Consider the following 13,008-nt stretch of genomic DNA (forward strand, 5'->3'; position numbering starts at 1 on the left):
CAGTTCCCAGCACACACATCAAGTAGCTCACAACCACCTGCAACTCCAGCTATGGAGAATCGGATGCCTTCTTCTGGCCTCCCAAGTCATTGTGCCCTTTCTCTGTCTCTCTCTCTCTCTGTCTCTCTCTCTGTCTCTCTCTCTCTCTCTCTCTCTCTCTCTGTCTCCCTCTCATACAGACACACACACACACACAGAAAGAGAGAGAGAGAGAGAGAAATTAAAAAGAGAAGCAGAATAACTTCAGATAAACTTAAACATTCTACCCTTGGAAAATACATATAAGTTATAATTTTGTGACTAAAGACTTACTGAAAGATTAGAAAATGGGAGCTCAGCAATATTAATGAACCTAACACCAATACTTACAAAGTATTTTCTGTGTGCTAGGATTGGCCTAAGATAAGTATACATATCTACTAATGTGTCATACAGGTAGACACACCTATACCAACACACAAGCTCATATAGACATAAGTACGTTTCTATCAAGAGACCAATTTAATTATTTCTACAATATTATGAGGCATTGTAAAGAAGCAGTTCTCAGCCAAAAACGCTTCCATCTTAAATCCACAATCATCATTCCTCAGTCATTTGACAGTTATCCGCCTTTCTCCAAACACCAGGAGACGCTGATGTATCATCTCAATTTAGTTATCAGAACTTACAGAAACATATAAAATAAGCATAAAACTTAGATCCTAATGAAAATTTCACAGACTCAATCAATTGTGTTCAGTACTTCAGATGAGAATGTCAATTATCCAAAGACATACAAAAATTAAGAGTGGCCTCAGAAAAAAATGCTCTTTAATGGAAGGAGTATGGAAATTCTGAGTGGTCATCTCTATCCTTTTTTGAGCTATCCCTTCCGCATGATCACCTTCGTTGCAAGTATTTAAGGTAGGGTGACCATACTCCTTGGACAAGGACAAACATTCTGAAGATGGGTTCTTGAAAAGACATGCCAGGGTTGGGGATTTAGCTCAGTGGTAGAGCACTTGCCTAGCAAGTGCAAGGCCCTGGATTCGGTCCTCAGCTCTGGGGTAGAAAGAAAGAAAGAAAGAAAGAGAGAGAGAGAGAGAAGGAGAGAGAGAGAAGGAAGGAAGGAGAGAGAGAGAGAGAGAGAGAGAGGGAGGAAGGAAGGAAGAAAGAAAGAAAGAAAGAAAGAAAGAAAGAAAGAAAACTATGCCAATCATAGTTGACTGTCCAAGACAGTGAACATTTGTCCCAAACTAGAACAAAACATTCTTCTCTGAGAATCTAGATTTGAGAACAAGGCAGCTTCAGTCCTGAGTCAGAATCCTCAGGAACTCATGAGAGTTCTAGTTGACAACATGTAGCTGGAGAGGCAGGGGCTTTCTAGGGAGAAGAGAGAGAGAGAGAGAGAGAGAGAGAGAGAGAAGCTCATGGGAGAGACACTCAGGCATTCCAGCAGAAAAGCCAGCTGCCCCCTCTCTCCCAGCCTTTTGGCTCCCTGAATACTTAGTGTACTTCAAGAAAAGGCTTCTATACCCAGCTAAGAATATCCTACTGGTAACTTAACCAGAGCAATGACCTGGTGTGGCACTTGCTAAGCCTGAATGAGGCTGGGGGCTCTGGACCCACATGGGCAAAGCAGCCAAGCCATTATCAACAGTCTTGAGTCTGATCAGAGGTCTAAAGAGGTAGAACAACACAGAGAAAGCCAGGTTCGCTACATGTAGCTTCAACTAAGAACTTATTATAAAGGTGGCAATATCCTGTCCAAGCTGATGCTCTTGGAAGCTGGTGAGGAGCAAGAGGTAAGGATGGAGTTGTTAGGCTGCCCTACGGCCCCTGGCCAAGCATTCACAACATTCTGAGGCTCACCAACCAAGGCAGCAATCTCCCACTAAAGCTGGAGGTAAGGGTGCAAATTAGGAAGTAGATGTTGCTCCCATTAAAATGGTGATGTCTTGGGAGAACCAAGAGAATCAGAGAAGCCTGGTCTCTCACTCCCTTTATTATTATTATTGCAGTGCTTTCTGGAAGGTTTCAGTACTGCCTGAGAGCAGGCCACAGTGCTCTACCTCAGAGTTGCGCAGAAAGATCAGAGAAGGAAATATGTATGTACACTTGGCCTCAACTCTGCTCCTTAAGGGCATGAGAGACAAACTTGCTCTTATAAATTCTTATATTCACTTTTTTCCATGAAAGAACAAACTGGAATATACACATGTGGATCATGGTGTTATAAGAAGCAGAATGTTAGTCCTTCCAAGTGATCCCACATGTAACTTTCTGATCAGAATTGTAAGCCTCCGAGCGTAATGTCTGGAACAAACATGGCTCTGCACGTGCTCAGATCTTGTAGAACCAGAGTTAACGTGTAAAACAAGAAAGCAGTGTCTGTTCCGCCATGCTTGCTTCTGCTAGTCCAACTTAGGATTTCTACTTGTTTGCTATCACCTATAAAGACCTACGAGAGCTCAGTGAGCTCCCTACAGCTACTGTAACAATTACCCCGGGACACAGAAGCTTAAAACAACACAGATTTATCTCAGAGCTCTGATGAATAGGAGATTAGACTCCTGCTACCTCTGCACTGAAGCCACGTGTCTCCTCCTCCAGTCCTTCTGATCCCAAGGGGCATCTATCCATTTCTTTCCCAGCTTCCACCGGCTTTCTGAATCCCTTAGCAGGTGGCCCCTTTTTCTCCTCATTAAAACCAGCAACATAGTATCTCTGACCATGGTCGGTAAGGAGCCACAACTCCCACCTTTCACAGCTGAAGAGGACTCTTCGTCAGTAAGATGGGATTCAGCTGGATACGGGGGTGGGGGGGGTGGGGGGTGGAGACGGGGGTGGGGTGGGGTGGGGGACACGGGACGGGACGGGACACTTCTCCACTCATGGTTCTTAAATTCGTTTTCTCACGAAAATCCCTTTTGTCACAAGTATTGCCTGTCAATTTGGTGGACTCTCAAATCACCAAGAAAACAAACCTCTAGGCATGTCTGAGAGGAAGTTTCTAGACTGCGTTAACTGAAGTAGGAAAGCTCACCCTAATTCTGGGTAACTTATTTCATTAGCTGTGGTCCTGGACTGAGTAAAAAGAAGCAGCGAGCAGCATTCATCTCTCGGTTTCCTCACGGTGGATGCTGCCTCACAATCCTGCATCCGTACCTTCCCCACCAAGGCGCAGATGCTCTGGAACTTCAGACCATAAGAAACCCTCAGGTTCTTAAGGAGTTTCTGTCAGGCATTTCATCGTGGCAAAGACAAAAGTAACTACTACAGCAACATCTCCTGGATTCTGGGGACGAGGATGTGGTAGACATCTGCTACCACAGGACCTTCACTCCAACTCTGGTTTCACTTGCCACCACTCCAGAACCTTCTGTCTCCTGGCACAGGCCTGAGTTCTCGACACATCTTGCCAGCCTGGCCACGACAGGATAAAGCAATAGTTCCCTAAATCCAGTTACTAAATAGAAAGCTTAAGTCTCAGCTAAGAAACCACAGCCAGGGAAAAACTAGGTCACTCCACCCTCCCCACCCCATCACATCCCCCAGCCTCTCTCTTAAAGAGAACATTAGAGTTCAAATAAACACTGCAAAATTCATCCTCACCTGACAAATCAGGGCCTGCCTTCATGATCCACTTACCGTGATTAAAATTTCCTGGTATTTCTCAAAACAGTTGGCTCCTTCACACAGTCAGAAGCTGGGTTCCTGGAAGAGGCATGGTCTATTTTTTACCCAGAGTCAGCCCAACTGGCAAGAACCAACAGGTCGTAATGTCAGACACTGGAGACTTCTAAAAACTCTTTCAAGTTCAAGCCCAAGGTTCAGTGTGCTCTTCTGACCACGAGAGTGCATTCCCATCCTGTGCAGGATGTCAGCTTCCTCTGTGACAGCAGGAGTGTGGGCAGGTACTGCCAACTGCGTTCAACTGGAAAGAGACCCTGACTATATGCACAGCAATGGTGCTTTGCTGGGGGCGGCGTGCTCCTCAAGGGACAACTGATGACATCTAGAGACCAACGTGAGTGTGGAGGCTGGGAAGTGTGCAACACTTGAGGGGGGATGGACCTGGTGAATAGGGGACAAGAATGCCACTAAACCTGCTAAATGCATAGGAGAGCTTTCTATAGCACAGAGTGACCTGTCTCACTCTAAGCAATTTAGATAATGAGGTAGAATTCTCTGCTGGATCTGCTCAAGACTATTTTAAGGCCAGAGAAGATGTCAGCACCAATTTATCATTAAAGAAACTAAGGCACAGAATTGTCAGCGGCCACGACATTCTGAATACCAGAGTGGATATTGGACTCTACAGGCTTCGTCGAGATGTTCCTGTACTTTTACCTAAAAGAACAGGCAGAAAATGGAAGCAGGCGAGAGCCGATGCAGTTTGTAGAACGTGGCTCAGTTACTAACTGAGCATGCATTGACATGCATGGCCAATGGCTACTGGGAACATAATGTATATATTTGGAGACAATTTATTTTCAAAAGCTTGGATATCCATGAACATTCATGTGTTTTGTATGCTTACCAGAAACTGTGTTGCTTCTTTTTCCTTTTTTTTTTCCTTTGAACTGGGGCTTCATGTAACCAAACTGGCTTGGAACTCACTGTGCAGCTGGGGATGGCAGAACTTTGAATTCTCCTGCCTCCACCTCCTTAGAGGGGTTAGAGGCACTAACCCCTGTGCCTAACTCCAAAGCTGTTTTTTACAGAGTATGAACTGCAGCTCAGACCTTGCCAGTGTTATGGTAGAAGCCACATTTATTGACACTGGATCAAATACTTGTCCACATCAGGGGGAGGAAGGGAGCCAAGCCCTAGGCCAGTGGCCCTCAAATCAATCCCAATTGAGAGCACAGAGGCCATGACATTCTGAATAGCAGAATGGATATTTGATAATACAGGCTTCATCAAGATGTTCCTGTACATTTACCTAATTTAACGATGAGACCATAGTCCAGTGGAGGGCAGGGACCACATCATTAATTATTCAATCAGTAATTGAAATGCTTTTGTGATGCTGTTTAAAGGAGAAGGCATGGAGCACTTGAAAATGGGAAATGCCATAAAGGATGCTTTCTGGAAGGGCAGTATTTGATCTGAGATATGATGAACAGACAAGAAGTGACTAGGGGGAAATTGGTTAGCAATTTCATATTTAGGCCACAAAGAAGACATTAATGCAAGAAATCTGATACATACAAGAAATATGATATATGCGTACATACATATATACATATGTGTATATATATATATATATATATATATATATATATATATATATATATACACATCCATACATACATACATACATACATACAGTTAGATTTAATTGCCAAGTTGGCAATCTGGAATCACCTGAAAAAGTCTCAACAATTAGATTGGTCTGCAATGACAATGAGGAATTAATTTTATGATGCTAATTGAGGTGGAGAGACTTGCCCACTGTGGTTGATACCATTCCTTACATAGGCAGAAAATCGTGAACTTTATAAGAGCAGGGGTAGGGGAGAGAGTGCGCTAAGCACAAGCATGCAGGGGTTATGTTACTGCTCTTTGCTCTTTACTGTGGCAGGATTTTCCCTGTCCAATCTACTTAAATATTAGTGCAGCAGGAGGCCTGTGATTGGACAGGGTAAAGGGAGGCAGAGCTAAGAGTTTCAGAGATGGAGAGCCTCCCAGGAGAGAGGGGGAAGGAAGCAAGATGGAGGACAAGACAGGAAGAAGATTCTGATCCCTCATGGTTCTAAATAGCCACAGGTAGTTATGAATATCACAGGTAGTTATGAATAGGGATAGAATAATTGGGATAACTTGTCTGATCTAGGTGAGCAGCTTGTACCATTATCAATTGGCCCTCTTCTGAATTGAGAATTTATTGCTATATAAATCTGACGGGTTAATTATAAGTTTCTAGAGTTTTGTTCTACTGGGTTACTGGAAGGTGGGACTGCAGACCACAGGGGGATTATAGCTGAGAGGGTACTGGTGGCACTGAGGCAGCGAACCAGAGCTGGGAAGACTGTGATCCATCTCTGTATGGGTCTAACCATGGAGGCAGCAGAGTTGGCGAGCAAAGAGTAGCTGAATGGAGCGCTGGAACTTGGTGGTTTGTTGTTGTTGTTGTTGTTGTTGTTGTTGTTGTTGGTTTTTTGTTTTTTAAATATTTCTTGCAACACTTTACTCAGGATTTGATGTGACTACTCAGGCTCCTGACACCTTGACATCCATGTACAGTATTTAGGACAAAGTATGGACAAGGTCCTGAAAACTGTACTGAGGAAGTAAAATCCAAAGGTTTGCAGGAACAACTGTCTTCAGGTCCCTCCCTGTAAAGCTTTAGGAGAGGCAGCAGGAAGATTGGAAGGAAGGAACAAGCACAAGAAATATCTGCTAAGCAGTTTGCAGTAGTTGCCCAGGCGACCAGGAAATGGGACCAGAGGACCTGAAATGGGGACTATTTTTAAAGGTCAGAGATGTTTCTAGGCTGTTTGAACAATGAAGTGATACATTAATTAAAAATAACCCCCTACATCCCTCTCTTTTGCATTTCCATCTCATCTCTGACATTTTCAATCTTGCTACACATTCTAAGGCTGTTTTCTTCAGGCACACGCAAGAAGAACCAAGACCAGTTTGTATCTTACTTAACAATTGAGCCCAGGATGAAGAGCAGAACTTCTTTTCCCTCCTCCTTTAAGAGTCCACATTTCTTTGCTGCAATGCTCTGGAGAGAAGGCCGATGGAACTTTCTTAGTAGTACCGGAAAGCACGTGGCTTTCCGTTCCGTGGCCTGCCTGAGCTCTGAAGCATTGCCAGCTGAGGAGTGGCTGGCAGCACTGATGTGATGTTTTTATAGAGAGACTAGAAAGAAAAACTGGGGATCAGCAGGCTATTTGAAAAGAGAGAGAGAAACAATAACCTTCTGTGTGACTTAGCAGAGGTTTTAACTTTCAAAAATGCTTAGGGAAAAACCGTGGACTCATCCATTCCTTGGCCTGGTTCAAAGCTGGCATAGCATAAAAATGTCCCCCTAGAAAGCAACCACTTGGTCAAAGTTGGAAGCTTCTTGCTAAGCACGCAAGGAAGTTGGTTTTGAGGGAGTGAAGTCCATGCTGCAGAGCTGAGAGGGAACACATACGAAAGCTCAGGGCTTGTAGGCTTTAGTGGGCTCTGGCAAAGATCAGGGCCCCCTAAGGCTAGAAGAAACAGCCTCAAACTGGGGGTTCCCTTATGCTAATCATGACATCTCTAGCAGACACAGTGTCTGTCATGAGGTTTACAAACTCTAACCTCTGGGGTACTGTAAGGTACAGTGTTAATAGCACTTGCTGGGACAGTAGCTCAGCATAAACTAGTTATTTTCTCCAGATTGTTCTGTAATAAAACATGGGACTGGGACAGAGGACCTGGGTTTGGTTCCCAGTACACACTGGGGAGTTCACAACTGCCTATAACTCTTATAGGTATCTGACACCGTCTTCTGACCTACAGGCTCTTGTATACATAACTACAGATTATTTATGGTGCACATAAACTAACTATAGGAACACACACACACACACAAATTGTCACTCATCTTTTTTTTTTTTAAATGGCATCATCTAGGTCCAAATGGCACATAGGCATTCAATTGGCTGCCATTTTACAGTCTCAGTGGATAGACCCAGGCCAATAGAGACTTGCCAGTTCCTATTTTAATTTTCCAAGATGGATGGAGATTTGGGGAATAAAACTAGACTCTGGGTAGAATTCAGCAGTATAGCATTGCTTAACATGTACAGGGACCTGGGTTCAATTCTCAGACCATTATATACACACACATACAGAGAGAGAGAGAGAGAGAGAGACAGAGACAGAGACAGAGAGACAGAGAGAGACAGAGAGGCAGACACAGACACAAGAGAAACTGTCATCTTTTAGACCAGAATCATATGTTGGCAATTCAGAATAGATTTCATAATATGGAGAATCCACTGGCCAGATTCTGTGTAGGTTTCTCACTAGAGACTCTGAACATACTGTGTGTATTTATCAGAGGAAAGAGGTAGACATAGTGTATATGTGTTCATCAAAGGAAAGAGCTGGACATACTGTGTGTGTGTGTGTATGTGTGTGCGCGCACACACACACATGCTCATCAGAGGAAAAGGTGGACATACTGTATGTGTGTAAATCAGAGGGAAGAAGGGGTTGGGCAAAAAAAAAAAAACATCCTTAATAAGGTCAAAGTCATCTTAATTCATGCACAGCAGCTATAGGCACGCCAATGTCAGCCCCATTGTTTTGGCAGCCAAATGAGATCTCTGCTAACTCAATAAAATACTGGCCTCAAAAAAATAAAAATAAAAAAATTTAGTTATTTATGTATGAATCTAAAAGGACATACAGGACTCATTTGCTGAACCTGACAAAACTTTGGTGAAGGAAACTAAATACTTTTAGTGTAAAAACAGTGTGTGGTCCTGTATTGAAAGATTTGACACAAAGATGTAAACCCTCAACAAATTAATACACAGGTTTAACATAATCCTGTGAAAATTGCAGTAGGATATAAGCAAGATTACTCTATAACAAGATTTTGTAGGTATAAACAAGATTATTATAAAATTAATATACAAAGGCAAAGGATCTAAATAAGCTATAACAACTTTGAAATCAGATAAAGTGAGACAAATTGATCTACTCAACTACAAACATTATATAATTGCAGAAATCATTGTTGTTGTTTTTGGGTTTAACCCCCAGGATCAGAGAACAAACAGGAAATATGAAAGGAAAGAAGGAGACACCCAGGCACTGTGTGGCATGGGAGGAGGGACAGACACAGATTTGTGAAGCAGAACCGAGCCCCGGGCATTCATCCACCCAACTGTGGTGGACTGATAATAAACAAAGGGTCGGGAGATTCAGCAGAGAGGACAGTGTCTTCAGCACCGGCCTCTCTACACGTAACATCAACTGTGAAACAGTCAAAAGTTTCATGCAGCCAAAACTAACCTAAACAAAGTGTTATGAAGAGGAATAACTTGAGGACATATAAGTATCTTAAACCCCAATCAAAGAGCTACTTGGCAAGATCTCAGGCACACATTTGATGTCCACCACACTGGAGCCCCACAGCCTTGGTTTCTTTTGCCCATCTTTCCAGGATAGACCCCCACCCCACCCAAATCCTATCACAAATGTGTCAAGATATTCAAGATCAAGTTGATCATCCCAATCTGGAAACCAAATCTCTGAAGCTTTCTGAGCACTTATTTGACACTATAAATGGGAAATTCCACACTTGAACTTACGTGGTGCGTCACAGTCTGTGGCATACGGGCACACTAGACATGCTGAATAAAACCGCCATCAGCCTCTGTGTATAAAAGCCATAAGAAACAAACTGGTTTCATATTTAGCCTTGAGTTCTACACCCAAGATGTCTCATGTTGCACGTGTGAACATTTTTTTTTTTAAAGTATCTCTGGTCCCAAGCATTCCGTCACAGGCCTGTGAGAAGCCCCTCGCCCTCAGAAGTTACCCTTGCTAGGCGGCCCCCACTATATCCAAGTGAGGAAAGCGTGGCTAAATCTTCTTCAGTTGGAGAAGAGGAAGCATTTGAAGCCAATTCATTATTGGAATCACAAGGGAGCTGGCTGCAGCTTTCCCATCCCCTCCCCTCCCCGTGGAGCCGCATTCCAGCTGTCTCAGGGCCCAAATCCTGCCCAGCGCTGAATTAGAACCTTGGGCAGAACTGCTGATCCTAAGAGGTCTAGAGCTGCCTTCCACAGCTGCTGCAAACAATACAAAACAGAAAGTCCTATCTTGTTTACAGTAGACACGCTCAGTAGCTAGGAAAGGAGTTCACACGTTTCACTCTCCCCCTTCCCTCTTACCCTCTCTCTGCTAGAATTGTAATCACCAGGCCAAATGGTTGCACCACATTCGCAGTACAGCCAAATGTTGAAGCCTGTGTGAAATGTGAACCCATTGATTTATTGGGATTTTCACTTTAGACTGGGTGACCACAGCTTTGTGAGAATGCAAGTCGAATGCCATAAACTTCCAAGTACGATGCACTTCCCGTGATCTTGTTAACTTGCCCATGGGGAGACAACAGAGGAACACTACTTTGGGACAAGGAGTCAATACATTTGGGTAGCGGGTGAAGCAGCAAGACCCACAGCAAGGAGCTAAAGGCACAAGAAGAAAATAGACAAGGACCCCCAAATCTGGAATCCCCACTTGAAGGATCAGAAGAAAAGAGATCAAAGAAATGGCCCTTGTGGATGCTGGAAAACGGAGATGTTGTCTGGTGCTGCCCTAGCCGGATGTCTGGCCAGCTCCACTCGCAGCTGGAGGCTCTATCATGGCCCAGAATGCTGCAGACAGCAAACCACCAGAGCTGGGCTGGCCACTGAAGGGCCTCTACTGGCCCTAGGACCTCTGAATGGTAGCACCTTTGGTTTTCTGCTGATGCTACAAAACCACTAGTTTAAATAACAGGAGTGTATCTGCTCTGGAGGCCAGAAGTCCTAAAGTCAAGGTGTCAGTGGGGCTGAGTTCCTGTTGTTGGCTGAAAGAGAAGGTCTCCATGTCCTTGCTAACCCATGTCTGTGCTTGCTCACAGCCCCATCCTGCATATCTGGCAGCAGGGAGTTCTTTGCCTGGGAGCTATATGTCTGCCTTTGGCTTCTTCTTCCCTGTTGGGCAGACACAGACTCTAGCAATTATCCTGGCCCCAGTCAAACAACCCAGGGTAGTGCCCCATGGTAAGTAGAGCTGAGTGACAACCTCATTCCCACCTGGCACGTTGTCCTGGAAACTTGCTTAGTCACAGGTTCTATGCAGAGGAAGATGGGTTGGAGGAGGGTTATTCCCTATGGATAATTTCCCTTTCTCTGTAAAACTGGGATCTTACAACCTAGTTAATATAAAGCCAACTATATATAACGCTAAGTGTTTCTTTTACCCTATTTTGTCTTCCTTCTGATTTAAAAATAGCTAAAATAGTGGCCCCTTTTGGGCAAGGTCTCAGGTCCAGCCTTAGAAACCTTCAGTGAAGTATATGGCACAGTCCCTCTCTCTACACTCCCACAAGCCTCATGACACAAGAACAAATGAGGGGTAATGAGGGGCACTGGTGCAGAGACAAGAGGTGGAGGAAGCAAGATGAAAGAGGGCAAACATTCCCTTACAAGACAGGCAGGTTAGGCCAGCTCCTCTGGCTTTCTACAGCTCAGTCTCTTCATCCGTTCAATGGGTCAGTGGGCACCACATGAGGGGGCACAGGCAAAGTGCTCAGAGTCTCAGTTTAGGTGCCTATACACTGTTATTTAAAGAAATTCCCAAACTACCAAATGTACCCCACCCAAAAGCAGACATAGGGCAAAAGGTCAGACTCAGCTTCTTTGCTATCTGTTGCATCTTTTCTAGGTACTGTGCGTAGGTGCTGGGATACTGGAGGGTCTAGTTCTGGGTGGATGGGAAAGAGACCCAGAGGCAGGACAGGTGAGAAGTAGCCACTGTGGCAAGAGCAGTGCCAACTTTTGAGGTCTTTGCTACATGTTGGGAGTGTGATTGGAGTTCTTACTGCATTGCATGGGACACACATCCAGCTGAGCAATATGCATGTGCTGAGAGAGTGATGGGTGGAGCTGCCACAGTCCGAGGACCCTCTACAAGAGGGACAGAGTCCTAAGAAAGCAACAGCAACAGTGGGCTGCTTACTGTATGTATGCCCAGGATAACCTCACCAGTTCCTTCAATCCTCGTGCCAGTGGTATGTACTAGTGTCACACTTGATGAGTGGAAAAAGGAGGCACAGAAAGTCTCAGGAATGTGTCCAAGGACACGGAGCCAGGAATGCCAGTCTCCCTCTGGAATCTGGGATAGGTCTATGTCCACACATTTTGTGTGGCTGTGACGAGAGAAAAATGCATGTAAGGAGCAGAGACTTATTTTGGCTCATGGTTCCAGAGGGTTCAGCCTATATGCTTCCTTATTTCTATTGTTTCCAGGCCTGTGATAGTGCAATGCATCCTGTCTGAGAGGGGCAGAGCAAAGCTACTCATGTCCTGGAAGATGCAAAGCAGGGGTGGAGGAAGGGGCAAAGCACAGCACACATCCAGTGACCCCTCACAGCTCCCAAGTCAAAAACCCACCGATGGATTAATCCATGGATGAGGTCAAAGCCCTCATAAGCCAATCACTTCCCAAAGGCTTCCACCTTCCACTGCTGTATTGGGAAACAGACTTGCCATCCTAAGACTTCGCTTGTCATTTCTAATCCGAGTCAGGACATCGGCAATGAACCAGAGTTTCTTTCCAAGTGGGTGCAGCCTGTCTCCACCCTGTGGCTTAGCCCCCTATGCTAGACATACTCTGGCCCTGTTTAGCCTCTGGAGAAGGGAGGGATGAGAGAGGCCAGTTACAGAGACCCACCCTAGACCTAACACTGGAGATTTCAGGGCAAATGAGCCTGCTTGGGCCCCAGGAGTAACATCAGTGCAGCACAAACACATGAGCAGGAAGACAGTCAAGTGAACACACAGAGACCGAGGTTGGCTTCAAAAGCTGGCAAAAGAAAGCAAAGTGGTCTCACTCTCCCTGCAGAGAGGGCATCAAGTGTGCAGGCCCTACGGAGGTAGCCTGCTTGATCTATCTATGGAGCAAAAAAAAAATGGGAACTTCTGGTCTAGGAGGAGAGCAAGCACCATGAAGTAAACACATATGGACAGAGGGAGCTAATCCAACAGGCTTTGTGAGGCAGAACATCAGCTCACCAGATGTGGTCATTAATATCGATCATCAACTTAACAGAATCCAAGACAAGGCTCTGTAATCCCTATGAGGGATTTTCTAGATTAGGTTAATTGAGGTGGGAAGAACCATGTTCCACGTGGGTGGCATCGTTCCATGGACTGAGATCTTAGACTGCACAAGCTCCCGCAATTGCCTCTTCCTCATCATGATGGACCATAAACTTGAGCCAAAATAGATCTTTCCTTTCTTAAGTGGCTT

At 44.7% G+C, this 13,008-nt stretch overlaps 1 protein-coding gene across 6 annotated transcripts in view; it reads right to left on the reverse strand.

Moving 5' to 3' along the window:
- Window positions 1–13,008, reverse strand: part of Cpxm2 (carboxypeptidase X 2 (M14 family)) — a 122,079-nt gene that overhangs the window by 52,267 nt on the left and 56,804 nt on the right. The window contains exon 1 of one of the 6 annotated variants that reach the window (XM_030242804.1): window positions 3,634–3,939. The exons of 4 other annotated variants lie outside the window; for them this stretch is intronic. The gene's annotated coding sequence lies outside the window, so the exon portion shown is untranslated. Of the gene's footprint in view, window positions 1–3,633; window positions 3,940–13,008 lie in introns of those variants that run through there. One more of the 6 variants, XM_006508036.3, reaches the window with a different exon arrangement.

This window comes from Mus musculus, chromosome 7, assembly GCF_000001635.26.
Source record: "Mus musculus strain C57BL/6J chromosome 7, GRCm38.p6 C57BL/6J".
NCBI lineage: Eukaryota > Metazoa > Chordata > Mammalia > Rodentia > Muridae > Mus > Mus musculus.